The 18,968-nt window shown below is 41.7% G+C and overlaps 1 pseudogene; it reads left to right on the top strand.

Annotated features, from left to right (window-relative positions):
- The first annotated feature begins 11,051 nt into the window (after positions 1-11,051).
- Positions 11,052-11,151, top strand: LOC130033838 (uncharacterized; annotated as a pseudogene).
- The last annotated feature ends 7,817 nt before the right edge of the window (positions 11,152-18,968 follow it).

The raw sequence follows: 18,968 nt of genomic DNA, 5'->3' as shown, positions 1-18,968 counted from the left end.
TTGAAGAGGCCGCTGTTTAATGTTCATTGATTTATAGACGGCTTTTGCTTCTGTTGAGATGGAAGCGGTCATTGAAGCCCTAGCCAATCAGGGTATTCAAGCCCAATACATCAGGATCCTCCGTGAGCTGTATTGCGGATTCACTACCAGGATCTCACCATTCTACAAAGTAGTGATCATTGATGTCAAGAGAGGGGTGCGGCAGGGTGATACCATTTCACCGAAACTCCTCATTGCCACCCTTGAGAACATCATGCGACAACTGGAATGGGAAGGAATGGGAGTGAAGATAGATGGTCGATAATTTGTATTTTAAAAAACCATCTTCTTGGCCAATAGCAGACTATCTCTTAAATTTGACGATTTTCAAAAGTTATATAGGAGTTAGCACTCTTATTCTCTATGTTACTCAAGAATCATTTATATGTTTTTATTTTCTTTTCTTCCTTTTTTGTGGGGAGGGGAGTGCACCTAGATGTGCTCCGGGCTCACTTCCCACTCTGTAGCCAGAGATCACTCCTGGCATGCTCAGGGTTCTGGGGACTGAGCTCAGGTTATCTGCATACAAGGTACACACCCTCTACATACTGCAATAGCTGTTTGGACTATATGTTTGTTTTTTAAAATGACATTTTAATAAAACATTTTTAATAATTTTAAAAACATTTCAATAAAACATTAATTAAAATGATTAATGCAGGCCAATACTGTTTTAATTATTGAAGTAAATTTAAAAATTAGAATCATACTTGGCAAAGCATAGAAACACAGCAAAAAGTTGATGGTATATATATCTTATTTGAAAATTTGTAACTGTAACACATTGTCATTTTCCATTTCGAGGATGAGATGAATCCATACAGTAGATTTGTTCACTCACAATGCTACATCCTCTCCTGGATGCTTATTTAAAAATACTTGCCAATGTTCCTGTTTCCAAATGTTTTGGGTACTACAATCCTGTTTGCTATTGTTAGACCTTTCTCTTGTTTTATTTTGTTTTGTTTTGTTTTATTAAACACCATGAGTTACAGTTGTGGACTTACAAGTTGTGTGCTTGGGTTTCATTTATACAATGATTGAGTACCCACCCCAACACCAGAGCCCATTCTTCACCCCTACCACTCCCAGTATCACTCACACCCCCTATCCCCCATCCTGCCCTGCCTTTGTGGCAGGGCACTCCCTTTTCTTCTATCTTTCCTTTTCGGTGCTATAATCTGTAGGAGAGACTTTGGATGGCAATCATGTTCTGTCTATAGACTGCTGTCAGCATGCATCTCCCATTCTGGGTGGATCTTCTCAGCACCCTTTTTTTGGTGCTCCCTTCTCTATCTGAGCTGCCTTTACCCCTAGAGTATGAGGCTGGTATCTAAGCCATGGAGTGAAGAACCTGGTATTTATCACAGCTGTTCTTGTTGTTATTCTCTTAGTTTGCTACTTTATGTTAACCAGTTGAATGCAGTCTTTCTATGTGTGTCCCTCTCTTTCTGACTCATTTCGCTTAGCATAATATTTTCCATGCAGTACCACTTGTAAGTAAATTTCATGACTTCATTTTTTTCTAACTGCCACATAGTACTCCACTGTGTAGATGTACCAACGTTTCTGTAACCAGTCATCTATTCTCAGGCAATCGGGTTTTTTTTCCATATTCTAGCTAGCCCGGCAAGCTACCGAGTGTATTCGATATGCCAGACACAGTAACAACAAAGTCTCCAATGGAGACGTTACTGGGCCCGCTCGAGCAAATCGACGATCAACGGGAGGGCCTTTACCTTTACCTTACCTTTACTGCAATGAAAAAATAAGTGCAGGGGTCACTTCGACTATCCTTTTTTGCTTCTCCGAGGTATATTCCCAGGAGTGGTATTGGTGGGTCAAATGGGAGCTGAAATTCTAATTTTTTGAGAATCATCTCTACTTTTTTCCGAAAGGGTTGAGCCAGTCGGCATTACCACCAGCAGTGAAGGAGGGTCCCTTTGTCGCCACATCGTGCCAACAAAGGTTGCCTTTGTTTTTTTGAATGTGGGCCAGTGTCTGTGGTGTGAAATGATATCTCATTGTTGTTTTGATCCGCATCTCCCTGATGATTAAAGATGTAGAGCATTTTCTCATGTGCCTTTTAGCCATTCGGATTTCTTCTTTGATTAAGTCTCTGTTCATTTCGTTGCCCCATTTTTTGTTGGGGTTGGATGTTTTCTTCTTGTGGAGTTCAATCAGTACTTTGTATATATTTGATATCAACCCCTTCTCAGATGTGTATTTGGAGAATATCCTTCCTCATTCTGTAGACTCTCTCTGTATTTTAGTCATTGTTTCTTTTGAGGTGCAGAAGCTTCTTAGTTTAAGATATTCCCACTTGCTTGGCCAGTGATGTGACATCCATGAAGATACCATTAGCTTCAATGTCTTGGAGGGTTTTGCCAACTTTGTCTTCAATGTACCTTATGGGTTCCGGTCTGATGTTTAGGTCTTTGATCCATTTTCATCTTACTTTTGTACATTGTGTTAGGCAGAGATCGAAGCCCAGTAGTTTGCACGTAGTCGTCCAGTTTTGCCAGCACCATTTGTTAAAAAGACTTTCCTTACTCCACTTCACATTTCTTGCCCCTTTTTCAAAGATTAGATGGTCATATGTTTGAGGGGAGATGTCAGTATATTCAACCCCATTCCATAGCTCTGGAGCTCTACCTTTTTTCCAGTATCATGCTGTTTTAATTATTACTACTTTTAGTAAAGTTTGAGGTTCGGGAGGTTAATTCCTCCCTTTTTCTTTTAACCAAGACTTGCTTTAGCTCTTCGTGGGGGCTTATTGTTCCATATAAATTTCAGGAGTGTTTGCTCCAATTCTTTGAAGAATGTCATCCATAACCTAATAGGGATCGCATTGAATTTGTACAGTGCTTTTGGATGTATTGCCATTTTGACAATATAAATTCTCCAGATCCATGAACAGGGGATATTTTTCCATTTCCTCTCTTCCTCTTTTATTTTAGGAAGCAGCGTTTTGTAGTTTTCTTTGTACAGTTCCTCTACTTCATTAGTTAAACTAATTCCTATGTAGTTGATTTTCTGGCACACAAATGTGAATGGGATTGTTTTCATCTTGTCATTTTCTTCTCTCTCAGCATTTGTGTGTAGTAAAGCCATGGAATTTTAGGTATTTATTTTATACCTGTAACTTTACTCTCGAGTCTATCATTTCTAGGAGTTTCTTGGTAGAGTTTTTAGGGTTCTTTAAGTATAATATCATATCATTTGCGAATAGTGAGAGCTTGATTTCTTCCTTTCCTATTTGGATGGCCTTAATCTCTTTTGCTTGCCTAATTGCTATTGCTAGTATTTCCAGTAATATGTTCAACAGCAGTTGAGAGAGTCAGAATCCTTATCTCATTGCTGATCTTAGGGTGACCGCTCTCAGATTTTCCCCATTGAGGATGATGCTTGCTGTATGCTTGTGGTAGCTGGCTTTAACTATATTGGGGTAAGTCCCCTCTATCCCCAATTTTGCGAGGGTTTTCATCATAAACGGATGCTGGATCTTCTCAATTGCTTTCTCTACATCTATTGATATGATCATATGATTTTTATCTTTTGTTGATATGATGGATTATGTTGATTGATTTCTGAATGTTAAACCATCCTTGCATCCCCAGGATGAATCCCACTTGGTCATGGTGTAAGATCTTTTTGATGAGCTGCTGAGTTCTCCTTGCTAGTGTTTTGTTCAGAATTTTCTCATCCGTGTTCATCAGTGATATCGGCCTGTAGTTTTCTTCTCTCGTGGTGTCTTAGTTTCCATTTGGTATTAGAGAGATATGGGATTCATAGAAACTGTTTGGGAGAGTTTCTGTTTTTTCAATTTCCTGGAAATGTTTGAGGAGGACGGGCAGTAGATCCTCTTTAAATGTTTGGAAAAATTCGGTAGTGAATCCGTCTGGACCTGGGCTTTTGTTTTTGGGAAGAATTTTGATTACAGTTTCAATTTCATTTTTATGACTAGGTCTATTCAAGTATTTTATATCCTCTTGACTCATTTTTGGGAGATTATTGGAATCCAGGAATTTATCCATTTCTTCTAACTTCTCTTTTTTCTTGGCATACAGACTTTCAAAGTAGTCTCTGATGATCTTTTGAATTTCTTTGGTTTCCATTGTGATATCTCCATTTTTATTTCTGATTCGGTTTATTAGTTTTCTCTCTCTGTGTTTCTTTGTGAGTGTTGCTAGTGGTTTATCTATCTTGTTTATTTTCTCATAGAACCAGCTCTTGGTTTCATTGATCTTTTGGATTGTTTCTTAGGTTTCCATGTCGTTGATTTCTGCTCTAAGTTTTATGATCTCTGTCCTTCTGCCCGATTTAGGCTCCTTTTCTTGATCCTTTTATAAGATCTTGAGCTGTGAAATAAGTTGCTTATGTGCATCTTTTCTTCCGTCCATAGATATGCTTGCAGAGCTATGAATTTTTCCCTTAATAGGGCTTTAGCTGCATCCGATAAGCTCTGGTAGTTCGTGTCTTGGTTCTCATTTGTTTCCAGGTATCTTTTGATTTCTTCCTTGACGTCCTTCTTGACCCACACATTGTTCAGCAGTGACTTGGTTATTTTCCAGGTGTTCGATTTGGTTGTCCGTGTCTGTGTGTGATTCACATCTATCCTCAGTGCATCATGGTCTGAAAAGATTGTTGATACTCTTTGTATCTTCCTGATTCTATTGAGGTATGTTTTGTGGCCTAGCACATAGCCGATTTTGGAAATTGTTCCAGGAGCACTGGAGAAGAATGTGTATTCTTTCTTTGGGGCGTGTAAAGCCCTGTATAGGTCTATAAGTCCTTTCTCTTCTATTTCTTCATTCAAAGCCAATGTTTCCTTGCTGAGTTTTGTTCTTGTTGATCTATCCAGAGGTGATAAGGCGATGTTGAAGTCTCCATCTACTATTGTGTTGCTAGCACTCTCCTCTTTAAAATCTGTTAGCAGTTGTTTTAAGTATCTAGCTGTTCCTTCATTAGGTACTTATACATATAAGAGTATGATTTCTTCCTGTTGTATGTATCACTTGATGAAGAGAAAGTGGCCTTGGCTGTCCCTTCTAATCTTTTTCAGCCTGACATTAATGTTGTCGGATACTAGTGTGGCCATCCTAGCTTTTGTGATGGAGCTGTTTGCTTGCAGGATTGTTTTCCATCCTTTCACTTTGAGTCTGTGTTTGCTCTGATTGTTCAGATGAGTTTCTTGTAGATAGAAGAATGCTGGTTTCAGTTTCTGGATCCATTTTGCCCCTCTGTGTCTCTTGGTTGGTGCATTTAGACATTGACATTAAGGGAGAGTATTGTCATGGGGTTTTCTGCCATCTTCCTGTAGGAGTTGATTGTGTTTACACGTGTTTTCCTTCTTTTCTTACAGGAGCCCCTTTAGTTCTTCTTTTAGATTTGGTTTTGAGTGTATGAAGTTCCTGAGTTTGTGTTTATCTAAAAAGTGGTGTATCGTTCCATCGAATTTGAGTGAGAGTTTAGCTGGATAGAGTATTCTCGGTGAGGCGTTCATTTCTTTGAATTTTTTCACTATATACAACCATTGCCTTCGGTTTTGAGGGTTTCCACTGATAGGTCTGCTGTGAATCTAAAGGGTGCTCCTTTGTATGTAATTTCCTTCTTTGACCTTGCTGCTTGTAATATTGTGTCTCTGTCCACAGCATCCATCGTTCTGACTATGATATGCTTGGAGTGTTTTTTCTGGGGTCTCTTTTAGCTGGTACCCTTCTGGCTCCTTGGATCTGGATGTCTGCTTTCCTTAAATCTGGGAACTTTTCAGCAATGGTTTCTTTTACTCTAGCTTTTTCATTGGGGTTGTTTCCCTGTCCTTCTGGTAAACCAATGATTGTAATGTTGTTCCTCTTGGCGTCATCCACTATGTCTCTGATTCTACTTAGAGCCATTTTAAGGTCTTTTCCTATTGCTTGTTCTTCCCAGTGGGATTTCTGTTGCTCATCTTCAAGCTCGCTGATCCTCTCGTCAGCTGCACTTATCCTATTGCTCAGGGCACTTACTAACTTTTTAATTTCATCCACTGAATCCTTTATTTGTGAATCTTCTTTTTGTAGCTTTTTAAAATTCTGTTCTCTTTTCTTCTTGTATTTTCTTGGCTCTCTTTTCTGATCCCAGGGTCACTCCCACCCAGGATCCTGGAATGTAGGAAGAGCAATGGAAAATCCCATGTAGCTGCCTCAGGTTTCCCCTGCTGGAGGGTGTCCAGTTCTGCAGGAAAAGGCGGGGGGCTGGGGGTGAGGAGTGGAGGAGTGGTGAACCGGCTGGTGCTCCCTCTACGCACCTGGAGGGGAGGGTCTGATAAGGTGATGGATAGTCCAAAGGAGCTGCTGCAGGTTTTCCCCGCAGGTGTACTCCTGTGGAGGGTGTCGAGTTCAGCGGGAAAAGGCACGGGGCTCTTGTTTTATTTTTACTTTATGTTCCAATCTTAATGGTATCACCAGCTACTCAGTCAACCTAGCTAAACCCTAAAGTCTCTTCCACTTTCTCCTGCACAAGTCCCTGCTTTCTGACAAAAGGGAGGACCTCAGAATGCTGACATAAATCTAATACCCAGGGCCGCAGGAGATAGTGTAGTGCTTATGGAACTTGTCTCACATGCACTCAATTTGACTCCCAGCACCACATGATTGCCAGAGTATCAAAGGCTGTATAGCCTCAGAGGACCCCAAGCACCATAGCCACGTTTTCTGAAAATTGTCTGTGGGGCCCCCACACCTCCTGAGCATTGCTTTACAGACTCTCCCAGCAACCAAAAAATATGTAGTGCCCCAGAAACATGTACTTGTCTTAAATAGGGAGCCTCACTTGAGGTGAGGTTCACAAGGAAATATTGCATGAAAACATAAATCAAAGAGCAGGGGAGACAGTGTAAATCATGTGAGTACAGATCATATATTTGGTGAAATGTGTTAAGATTCAGATGCCCTAGTCTTCGCACCAGGGATATTCCTTCAAAAATGTCCCAATATACTGGAAAGGTTCTAGAACATTAGATGACTGAAACTCAATTATGAGCAACTTTGTAACTTTGTATCTCTTGGTAATTCTAATAGTTAAAGTAAATTTTAAATACAACCATCAAATATACCTTTTTACTACTAAATGTGAAAGATACTTTCTAATACTTATCCTCACCAGAAGCTCAACAGAGTGTGACACTTGCCAGGAAATGTCCTCCCTTGCATTTTTCTCATGATACTTATTAGTACTTCACTCTTCTGTTTCTTCCCTTTACTCATGCCAAATCTTCCCATCTCCCTTGTAAGCTCCTGAAACATTATCCATTCAACATTGGTGCACGTTGCCACTGCTCCTCTTGAGGTCTTGTGCATGAACTGATTCTAAAACATAACATAGCTGCAATTACAGTATTCATGCCAAACACAGTCATTGATATATCTTTGGGTTTAGATTTCTACAAGCTATTGGCACACAGGTGAGAAACATTTTTTTTCCTACAGAGAACACAAAAATACATATGCTGGGTTTTAAAGTTCCATCAGTATTCTGAGGTACAAATGAAGGATATATATTTTTAATATTTTATCCAATATCTGTGAGATAGACCATTGCAAATCTATTCATAATTTGCTTCCAGTCATACAACGATCCAACATCCGTCCCTTCTCTAGTGTACATTTCCCAAAACCAATATTCCTGGTTCCCTAAAACCATCCCCCAACACCCTACACCCACCCCCAGTGTGTCTCTATGGCAGGCTCTTTAATTCTTTCTCTCTGTCTCCTTTTTATTTTGTGCATTAAGGGTCTCGTACAGGTACTAAGAGGTCATCATGTTTGTTCAAGGAATTTAGCATTTTTATCAGGAAGGTAAGCCTGGAGTAGCTTTGAGGTATGGAAATGAATGCTGAGGCTTCCATAAGTACAGGGCAGTGGGGGTGGGATTCCCATTCTGCCCAGAGAAAGCCTGGAGATTTCAGTCACAAAACCCGCATATCTGAATTTTCAGCTTTTATATTTCAGTGAGAGCCATCCTGAGACGATGGAAACCAGAGGAGAGCATGGTGGCGATTTTGGATTGTGGGAGCAAGTGGCTGCACTGGGTTCTGGTTGGGTGGGCACCAAACTAACCTGCCTCCCTCCGATTTACCCTAGTGTGTTCAGCCTTTTGCAGGTCCAAGGTTAACAGTGGCTGTTGATATGTTCCAGATTTGTCTATGGGTCTCTGAAACAAGACCAATGCATTAGCTTGTATAGCTGAGCCAGGGGTGGTTTGTGAACATGGCTCCCACATATCTTTTGGGAGTTTAATTTCTCGGGAAACGTAGTCCTGAGTTGTTGGAAGCCAGCCAGAGGCACAGTGGCCATTTGAGGTTATCAGGAAGCATGAAGACACCATCAGACTGTTGATGTACTCACCTGAGGGTACAGGTTGACTTCCTGCAGGCACTGCACCACCAGACTAACAAATATTCTTTGAATTAATGAACGAATAATCAACATTTTCAAAATGTGTCTCTTTCTTGCATTTTAGAAGGGTAACTTCTAACAGGAAAATAATCTTCATGGTATAATCAAGACCTACGATTTATTCTTAATATATTTAATAAAAACTACACATTTTGGAAATTTATACAACGAAATTCTTTTAAATTATCTGTCTTCATAATTTACTTGTAAATTACTAAGATATCACTGTTTATTCCACAGTTCTTAGCATAGAAATTTACAGACAGAATGTGCTAAGTAAAAATTCATTTTGGCACTTCTGTTCAATGTAGTACTGGAAGTACTTGGAAGAGAAAATAGATAAGAAAAAGATATTAAGGGTTTTTCATGTTTGAAAGTTAGAAATCATCTCTCACTATTCACAGAAGATATCATACTATATTCAGAGAATACTAAAATCTCTACGAAAAATTCCCAGAGACAATAGACATTTATAGTAAAATTGCAGGCTATAAACTCAATACCCAAAAGTCTATGGCTTTTTTATATGCAAGTAATGAGAGAGAAGAAAGTGACATGAAAAAGCAATCCCATTCACAATCGTGCCGCAGAAAATCAAGAACCTTGGAATCAGCTTAACTAAAGAGGTAAAGGACCTATACATCAGGAAATTAAAAAAGACACGAGGAAATGGAAACATATATACTGCATATGGAATGGGAGATTTAACATTGTCAAAATGGCAATTCTCCACGAAGCATTGTAAAAATTCAACTTGATCCCTGTAAAGATACCCATGACATTCTTCAAAGAAATTGATCAAGCACTCCTGAAATTCACATGGAACAACAAACGCACACGAATAGCTAAAGCAATTCTTGGGGAAAAGACAATGGAGGCATCACCTTCCCCAACCGCAAACTCTACTATAAACGATAATAATGAGAACAGCATGGGACTGAAACAAAGGCAGAGCTCCAGACCAATGGAAAAGGACTGAATATACTGACACACACCCTCAAATATATAATCATCTAATCTTTGATAAGGGAGCAAGAAATGTGAAGTGGATCAAGAGAGTCCTCCTGAACAAACGTTGCAGAAAAAACTGGAAAGCTACATGCAAAAAAAATGGCTCAGACCTCTACCTAACACCATGCACAAAAGTCAGATAAAAATGGGTCAAAGGCCTCAACATCAGACCAGAATCCCTCAGGTTCATTGATGACAAGGTCGGCAAATCCCTCCACGACATTGAAACTAAAGGTATCTTCAAATATAACACGCCACTTGCCAAGCAACTGGAAACAGAGAAAAACAAAGGGGACTATCTTAAATTAAGCAGCTTCTGTACCTCAAAAGAAACAGTGACCAGAAACAAAGACTCCGCCATGCGGGCAAAATACTCACAGAAGCCTACCAGGTCCTCTGAGAGTGAGAACTGTACAATCAGAGTTGCTGTCTTCTAAATAAGATCCAGTCTCAGGATGTTGGCCATTGATGGCATTACATGGATCCAGGGGCAGTTCGTGGTTGTAGCACTTAATTATTAGAAGATGGGGGATCTGAAAGGAGGGGGCACAGTCTTGATCTGAGCAGCCATGGAGTTCTCATCCCCCAGTCCCGCACATCTGGGTTCCTCTTTCAGTTCCTTCATGCATGAGGCTCCTTCAAGCTTGGGAAGGGTGGTCTTAAGCGTACCTATGGCTTGTTGCAGAGGTCTTCAGCTGCCGGGGCTCTAATCAGGTCGGTGAGGGAAATTCACCCCGGCACCTCCAAGGGGCCTCGGTGAGGAAAGCCATGTGCGAGGTCAGGACACTGTCATTTTAGACATATTTAGAATTAATTTTAGATCGAAAAGTACACATCATTCAAAATACTTATGTGCTTAGTAATAAATTACTACACACTTGTTCAATCACCTCAGAGACCCCACTCTGCTCAGAGAACTAGATTTTTAATTACAGGTCTGTTTTGCCCATGTGTCATGACTGAGAATCACTATCAGTAGATATGAAACTCACTATACACAAAGATGCACACAGGTTACTTTGAGTCATCTATGTTGTTAATGTGAGTTGGCCATTAAACTTCACTGAGACCCTTTGTTCTGTCCTTTATAGGAGCCTCATGAGTCTCACCTTCCGTTCAAGTTGAACCTGTAATAAGGTGGAATGAAATCATCAATATGATCCTCACCTCATCCTTCAGGAGAAAAATCCTACATACATTCAAGGTGGTCAAAGTGCAGACAACACCATCCACCTTTTCCTGGAGATGTACACAGGACTGAGGTGAGAACAGCAAAAGGCTCTATTTTAATGTTCTTAATGAAGGATTCAGGGAACAACCTTAAACAAACTCATATACCATCTTCCAAAAGAATTATTTTGTAAAACTGATGCCTAGGGTATGGTAAACGATAATATAGTAAAAACCATATTTTTATTTCTGGGACATTAAAGTTCTAAATCTATTTATTCATGCTGCTTTGAAATACATTCCTTGATTAGGAATCATTGTCTGCCATAGGAGTGAGGAAGGACAACACTCAAAGTAATAAGAAGCGAAAAATATGGAAAAATTAACTCCTACGAGGTTTGATAACACATATACTAAAATTTAAATGATACAATGATGAGCATGGTCCTTGCACAGAGATAACATGCAAACTTGTAAAGCATTCCATATTTTTGTTAAAAGAAGAATGAATAGGTCTACTTTAAGGTAAGACAATCCCCAGAAGTACAAAAATTCTACATAAAGAGAGCACAAATCCCCAAAACAACAATCTCTCTCAATGTCAATGGACTAAATGTGCCAATTCAGAGGCACAGAATAGGAAGATGAATTAGAAAACTGAACCCAACATTCTGCTTCCTGCAAGAAACATGTCTGAACAATCAAAGCACCCATGGGCTAAAGGTAAAAGGCTGGGAAACAAGTTTTCAAGAAAATATCACCTCCACAAAGCTGGAGTGGCCATACTAGTATCAGACCACATGGACTTCAGGCTAAAGGTTATCAGAGACAGTGAAGGTCATTTCTTAATGATCATGGGATATGTACATCAGAAAGAACTCACCTTCCTCAATGTATATGATCCTAATGACAGACCAGCAAAATACGTTAAAACAACTTCTAATAAACTTATAGAAAAACATTGATAGCAACACAATACTAGTAGTAGATTTCAACACTTCTTTGTCACTTCTCGATAGATCAAACAGACTGAAGCTCAGCAAGGAAATATTTTCTTTAAGGGAAGTAATGAACAACCGTTGGCTTAGGGAAGAAATCAAAGAGGAAATAAAAAGTTTCCATAAACAAATGAGAATGAGGACACGAGCTACCATAACTTGTGGGACACAGCAAAAGCAGTGTTAAGAGGAAAGATTATAGCTCTGCCAGATTTCATCAGGAAGAAAGAAAGGGCCTACCTGAATAAATTAGAGCTCAAGGTTTTGGAAAATAGGTTCAGCATAAGAGAAGGAACACATGGAGGGTGCGGGATCCCGGAGGAAAAAAAAAAAAGAAAAAACAGGTTCCAAAAAGAGCCGAGATCACCGGCAAGTTCCAGATGGAGTAGGTGCCGCATCCCGCCCCCCCCCCCCCCCCAGATGGAACCCGGTGACCAGAATCCTCTACAAACACAGTTCGAGTATGCGGGAACGAGGACTTTTCCTCAAATCTGCCAGACTACACCTCCCAGGTAACCTCTGATCCCGGAAGTCACGCCAACAGCCCGCCCCCCAGCGCCATCTTTGAAGTGTTCAGCATAAGAGAAGGAACACATGGAGGGTGCGGGATCCCGGAGGAAAAAAAAAAAGAAAAAACAGGTTCCAAAAAGAGCCGAGATCACCGGCAAGTTCCAGATGGAGTAGGTGCCGCATCCCGCCTCCCCCAGATGGAACCCCGGTGACCAGAAGCCTCTACAAACACAGCTCGAGTATGCGGGAACGAGGACTTTTTCTCAAAACCGCGCGGCCGCGTGGACATCTCTCTATATACAAAGTGATCAATGAGAAGTAAACCACCCAATCTCTCTCCCTGAAAATCAGAGTTAAGTTTGGAGCACGGCCACAGCCCCAGAAACACAAGGACTTAATGCAGAACCCAGCAGCTTAGAGCAGAAAAGTGAACGGACGATGAGTTAACCCAGGCCATCATTTCTGCCCAGAGGGGAAAGAGTGTTGCCCCATTCGCCCTCTCTTCTCAGGAAAGAAGGATGGCGGCCGTATGGGAGCCTTGTGGACAGCAGGTATGAGCCGGGGGTGTGGTGGGGCGATTAAAACCTCACGAGAAGGGGGGCGTTCCGGTCCGTCCTTCACGCCCTACCGAGGTCAACAGTTTCCCCCCACGAGCGGCTCCTCAGCACGGCCACAGTCCCAGAAGCACAAGGGCTTAATGCAGAACCCAGCAGCTTGGAGCAGAAAAGTGAAAGGACTATGCGTTAATCCAGGCAATCATTTCTGCCCAGAGGGGAAAGGGTGTTGCTTCCTTCCGCCCTCCTCCCTCTGGAAAGAAAGATGGCAGCCACATGGGAGCCTTGTGGACAGCAGGTATGAGCCGGGGGTGTGGGGGCGACTAAAACCTCATGGGAAGGGGGGCGTTCCGGTCCATCCTTCACGCCCTACTGAGGTCACCAGTTGCCCCCCACGAGCGCTCTCCAGCACAGCCACGGCCCCAGAAGCACAAGGACTTAATGCAGAACCCAGCCGCTTGGAGCAGAAAAGTGAACGGACTATGCATTGATCCAGGCCATCAAGTCTGCTGGAGGGGAAAGGGTGTTGCCCCATTCGCCCTCTCCTCTCTGGAAAGAAAGATGGCGGCCACATGGGAGCCTTGTGGACAGCAGGTATGAGCCGGGAGTGTGGGGGCGACTAAAACCTCATGGGAAGGGGGGCGTTTCGGTCCGCCCTTCACTCCCTACCGAGGCCACCAGTTGCCCCCCACGAGCGGCTCTCCAGCACGGCCACAGCCCCAGAAGCACAATGACCTAATGCAGAACCCAGCAGCTTGGAGCAGAAAAGTGAAAGGACTATGCGTTAATCCAGGCAATCATTTCTGCCCAGAGAGGAAAGGGTGTTGCTCCCTTCCGCCCTCCTCCCTCTGGAAAGAAAGATGGCGGCCACATGGGAGCCTTGTGGACAGCAGGTATGAGCCGGGGGAGTGGGGGCGACTAAAACCTCATGGGTCAGGGGGCGTTCCGGTCCGTCCTTCACGCCCTACCGAGGTCACCAGTCGCCCCCCGCGAGCGGCTCTCCAGCACGGCCATGGCCCCAGAAGCACAAGGACTTAATGCAGAACCCAGCAGCTTGGAGCAGAAAAGTGAACAGACTATGCGTTGATCCAGCCCATCAAGTCTGCCGGAGGGGAAAGGGTGTTGCCCCATTCGCCCTCTCCTCTCTGGAAAGAAAGATGGCAGCCACATGGGAGCCTTGTGGACAGCAGGTATGAGCCGGGAGTGTGGGGGCGACTAAAACCTCATGGGAAGGGGGGCGTTTCGCTCCGCCCTTCACACCCTACCGAGGCCACCGGTTGCCCCCCGCGAGCGGCTCTCCAGCACGGCCACGACTCCAGAACACAGAAACCAATTTCTTAACTATCTGACTTTCAGTAGAAATACTTCCAGGGTCAATAGGTAAAATAGCAGAAATCCAAAACCAACATTTAATTCTTGAACCCAGCTGTAGAAAGCAAATCACTTCACAATGCTTTTTCAGCATGTCTGATTTGGGGGGGGCGTGTAAACTCTAAATAATAGTGGTGAATCTTTTATTGAAACAATGAATCTAATCAAAGCAGATAGAGTGTTAACTAGAATTCATCTGCCTCACAGGGACGGGGAGGGGTGGGGCGTGGGGTTTTATTGGGGTTCTTCATGGTAAAAAATAAGTATTGGTAAAGGGAAATGTGTTTGATATTTGCATGACTGAGACCTAAACCTGAAAGCTATGAAACCTTTCCCACAGTGATTCAATAAATAAATAAAAAAAATAAATAAATAAATAAAAAAGATTTTGGAAAATAACCAACAAAAGTAGTCCAAACTAGGCTGGAGGAAGGAAATAATAAAACTTGTACCAGACATAAATGAGCTAGAATCCCAAAATACAATCCAGAAGACCAATAAGAACAAAAACTGGTTCTTTGAGAAAATAAATAAGATCAATAAACCATGAGAAGCCTCTCAAAGAAACAAAGAGAAAGAATTCTAATAAATCGAATCAGAAATGCAAAGGGGAGTATCCTAATAGAAAGTACAGAAATCCACAGGATCATCAGAGATTATTTTGAGAATCTTTGCAGCAGGAAATGAGAGAATCTTGAATAAATTGATAAATTATTGGATTCCAATTACCTCCCAAGGCTGAACCAAGAAGATTTGGAATACTTGAACCTATCACTACCAAGGAAATTGAAATGATGGTCAAAATTATACCCCCAAACAGAATCCAGGGCCCAGATGGATTCAATAGTGAACTATTTCAAACCTTTAAAGAGGAACTGCTTCCAACATTTTTAAGATTTTCCAGGAAATTGAAGAAATATAAATACTCCCAAATAGTTTCTATGAGGCAAAGATCACCCTAATACTCAAATCGACAGAGACACCACAAAAACAGAAAATTGCACACCTTTTTCCTTTGTGAATACAGATACAAAAATTTTCAAGAAAATACCAGCAAAGAGAATCTAGAAACTCAACAAAAGATCACACACTATGACCAAGTAGGTTTAGCTTGGGGATGCAAGGATGGCTTAACATTCTCTAGTCAATCAACAGAATACACCATCTCAATAAAATAAAGATAAAAGTCATATGATCATATCAATAGATGTAGATAAAGCATTTGATTAGATCCAGCACCCATTCATGATGAAAAACTCTCAACAAAATGGGAGTTGAAAGTACTTTCCTCAATCTAGTCAAAGCAAATTACCACAAACCCACAGCAAGTATTATTCTCAACGGGGAAAAACCAAAGGCTTGGAGCAGAAATCAATGAAATAGAATTCCAGAATACAATCAGGCACAAAACAAGTTACCCACTCTCAACACTCCTATTCTTCATAGTACATGAAGTACTTGCCATATGATTTTGGTAAAAAAAAAAAAGATATCAAGGGCATCCATATAAAAAAGGAAGAACTCAAGCTTTTACTATTTGGAGATAACATGATATTATACTTAGAAAATCCCAAAGAATCTCCAAAAAAGCTCCTGGGAACAATAGATTTGTTTAGTAAAGTAGCATATTACAAAATCAATATCTGGTACTACATGGCTTTCCCATATATTAATAATGAAAGAGAAAAAAGAGATAGAGAAAAACAATCCCATTCACAATAATACCTCAGAAAATAGAGTATAATAGAATCAACTAAAAAGGTTAAGGAACTATACCAAAAAAAAAAAAAAAAAAACCCTGACGGGCACAGAGGCCCAGCTCTGGGCAACAAAGCTGAACGGCTGCAATTCCAACAGGTACAGACTGCCCCCAAGGGCCTGGGTCCCTTTCTGGGCACGCACAGCTAGAAACAGCCCCTAGACAGCCGGTTTTCAACCCCTGATCTGCGTGGGACGGGCACAGAGGCCCAGCTCTGGGCAACAAAGCTGAAAGGCTGCAATTCCAACAGGTACAGCCCGCCCCCAAGGGCCTGGGTCCCTTTCTGGGCACGCGCAGCTAGAAACAGCCCCTAGACAGCCGGTTTTCAACCCCTGATCTGCGTGGGACGGGCACAGAGGCCCAGCTCTGGGCAACAAAGCTGAACGGCTCTAATTCCAACAGGTACAGCCCGCCCCCATGGGCCTGGGTCACTTTCTGGGCACGCGCAGCTAGAAACAGCCCCTAGACAGCCGGTTTTCAACCCCTGATCTGCGTGGGACGGGCACAGAGGCCCAGCTCTGGACAACAAAGCTGAACGGCTCCAATTCCAAACAGGAGACCTTCCCAACTCCTCGCCCAGTGGCAGGGACTCTTTCCGGAGCCGCGGCCGCTGACGTGGCCGCGAAATATTTTCCCACTACATATGCCATAGGAACCATAAGCTAACTTCTTAGATGGAAACTTCTCTATTTTAGCTCAGCCACTAGAAACACAGTAGCCAATAACTCATAAGCCTATCTTAACTCACACTGCATATCAAGCAGAATAGTAACAGTGAACGTGAAGGACTAAACCACACCTCTCACAATGGTAAAGCAACGCAAAAGCCCACCAAACTTTCATATTGAAGAGTCGAGCCCAGATGACACCAACAGTACTGTAGTGTTAGACAACCTCTCTGACAAGGAATTCAGAAGGGAGCTACTTAGGATGCTTAGGGAATTAAAGGAAACAATGGAAAACAATGCCAATAGAAGACAAGAGGATCTAAAGGCAGAAATGAAGAAAATGCAATCAGAAATGTCAGACCTGAAAAATCTCGTAGGCGAATTGAAAAGCTCAGTAGAAGGCCTCAGCAGCAGAGTAAGAGCGGCTGAGAACAGAATCAGTGAGCTCGAAGATGAAGTTCAGAGACTCTCCAGAAAAGAGCAGAAAATGGAAAAGAGACTCACAATTCGTGAACAGATGTCAAGAGAAGATCGTGATGAAGCCAAGAGGGGTAACATAAGAATTATTGGAGTCCCAGAGGGAAAGGAAGAAAACCTCGATGAAGAAGAAACTGTCAAAGAAATCATTGCTACAACATTTCCAGAGCTGAAGAAAACTTGTGACCACATTCAGGAGGCCCGAAGGGTACCAGCTAGAAGAAATCCGAATAAAAATACCCCAACACACATTCTGATCAAAATGACCAAAACCTTAGACAGAGACAAAATTCTGAAAGCAGCAAGATCGAAGAAAGAAATCTCTTACAAAGGAGCATCCTTAAAATTCACAGCTGATTTTTCTGATGAAACCCTCATGGCCCGAAAACAGTGGTGGGACATAGTAAAAAAACTCAATGAAATAAATGCCTCCCCAAAAATACTTTTCCCAGCAAGACTCTCATTCATAATAGAAGGAACAACACACAGTTTCACAGACAAACAACAGCTCAGGAACTTCATAGACTCAAAACCATGGTTACAAGAACAACTAAATGGGCTATTTTAAGGCAAGAAAGGCCCCTCAAATACACCAAACTTTAACAGAACAATGGGACAAAATCCCATAACAATAATCTCTCTCAATGTCAATGGGCTAAACGCACCAATTAAAAGACATAGAGTGGCCGGATGGATTAGAAAATTGAACCCAACATTCTGCTGCCTGCAAGAAACGCATCTCAATAGTCAAAGCAAACACAGACTCAGAGTCAAAGGCTGGAAAACAATCCTACAGGCAAACAGATCCCATAAAAAAGCTGGGGTAGCCATCCTTATATCAGACCACATCGATTTCAGAGTGAGGAAGGTCATAAGAGACAGTGAAGGCCATTTCTTATTGATCAGAGGATCTGTACAACAGGAAGAACTTACAATAATAAATGTATATGCACCTAATGAGAGACCAGCAAAGTACTTAAAACAACTACTCATAGATTTGGAAAAAGACATCAATAGCAACACAATACTAGTGGGAGACTTCAACACTGCTTTGTTACCTCTTGATAGATCAACCAGACTCAAGCTTAGAAAGGACATACTTCATTTGAGGGAAACAATGGAAGAAAGGGACTTAGTAGATATATACAGGACACTTCATCCACGAAAAGCTGAATACACATTCTTCTCAAGCGTACATGGAACATTCTCCAAGACAGACCACATGCTGAGCCACAAAACATGCCTCCATAAAATAACGAAGGTAGAGATTGTATCAACAATCTTCTCAGACCATAATGCGCTGAAATTAGAAGTAAATCACACACAAAAACAGAAAACTAAATCAAACACCTGGAAATTAAACAGCGCACTATTGAACAACGAGTGGATTAGACAGGAAATCAAAGAGGAAATCAAAAGATTCCTAGAAACGAATGAAAATGAGAACACGAGTTACCAAAACTTATGGGACACAGCAAAGGCTGTGTTAAGAGGAAAGTTTATAGCTCTACAAGCATTCCTCAGGAAGGAGGAGCGAGCACACATAAGTAACCTAACCTCACAGCTTAAGAGCTTGGAGAAGGACCAAAAAAAGGAGCACAACCCGAACAGGAGAAAGGAAATAAAACTTAGAGCAGAGATTAACGAGATGGAAACCCAAAAAACAATCCAAAAGATCAATGAAACCAAAAGCTGGTTCTTCGAGAAAATTAACAAGATCGATAAGCCTCTAGCAAAACTCACAAAGAAAGTGAGAGAGAAAACCCTAATAAACCGAATCAGAAATGAAAAGGGGGTCATTACAACAGAAACCACAGAAATTCAGAGGATCTTCAGGGAGTACTTTGAGAAGCTTTATGCCACGGAACATCAAAACCTCGAGGAAGTGGATAAATTCCTAGATTCCTACAGACTCCCAAGGCTGAATCAAGAAGACCTGGAATACCTGAACAGACCTATCACCATCAAGGAAA

Source organism: Sorex fumeus, unplaced genomic scaffold, assembly GCF_029834395.1.
Source record: "Sorex fumeus unplaced genomic scaffold, SorFum_2.1 ptg000054l, whole genome shotgun sequence".
Classification (NCBI taxonomy): domain Eukaryota; kingdom Metazoa; phylum Chordata; class Mammalia; order Eulipotyphla; family Soricidae; genus Sorex; species Sorex fumeus.
This window is presented reverse-complemented; position numbering and strand designations above follow the sequence as displayed.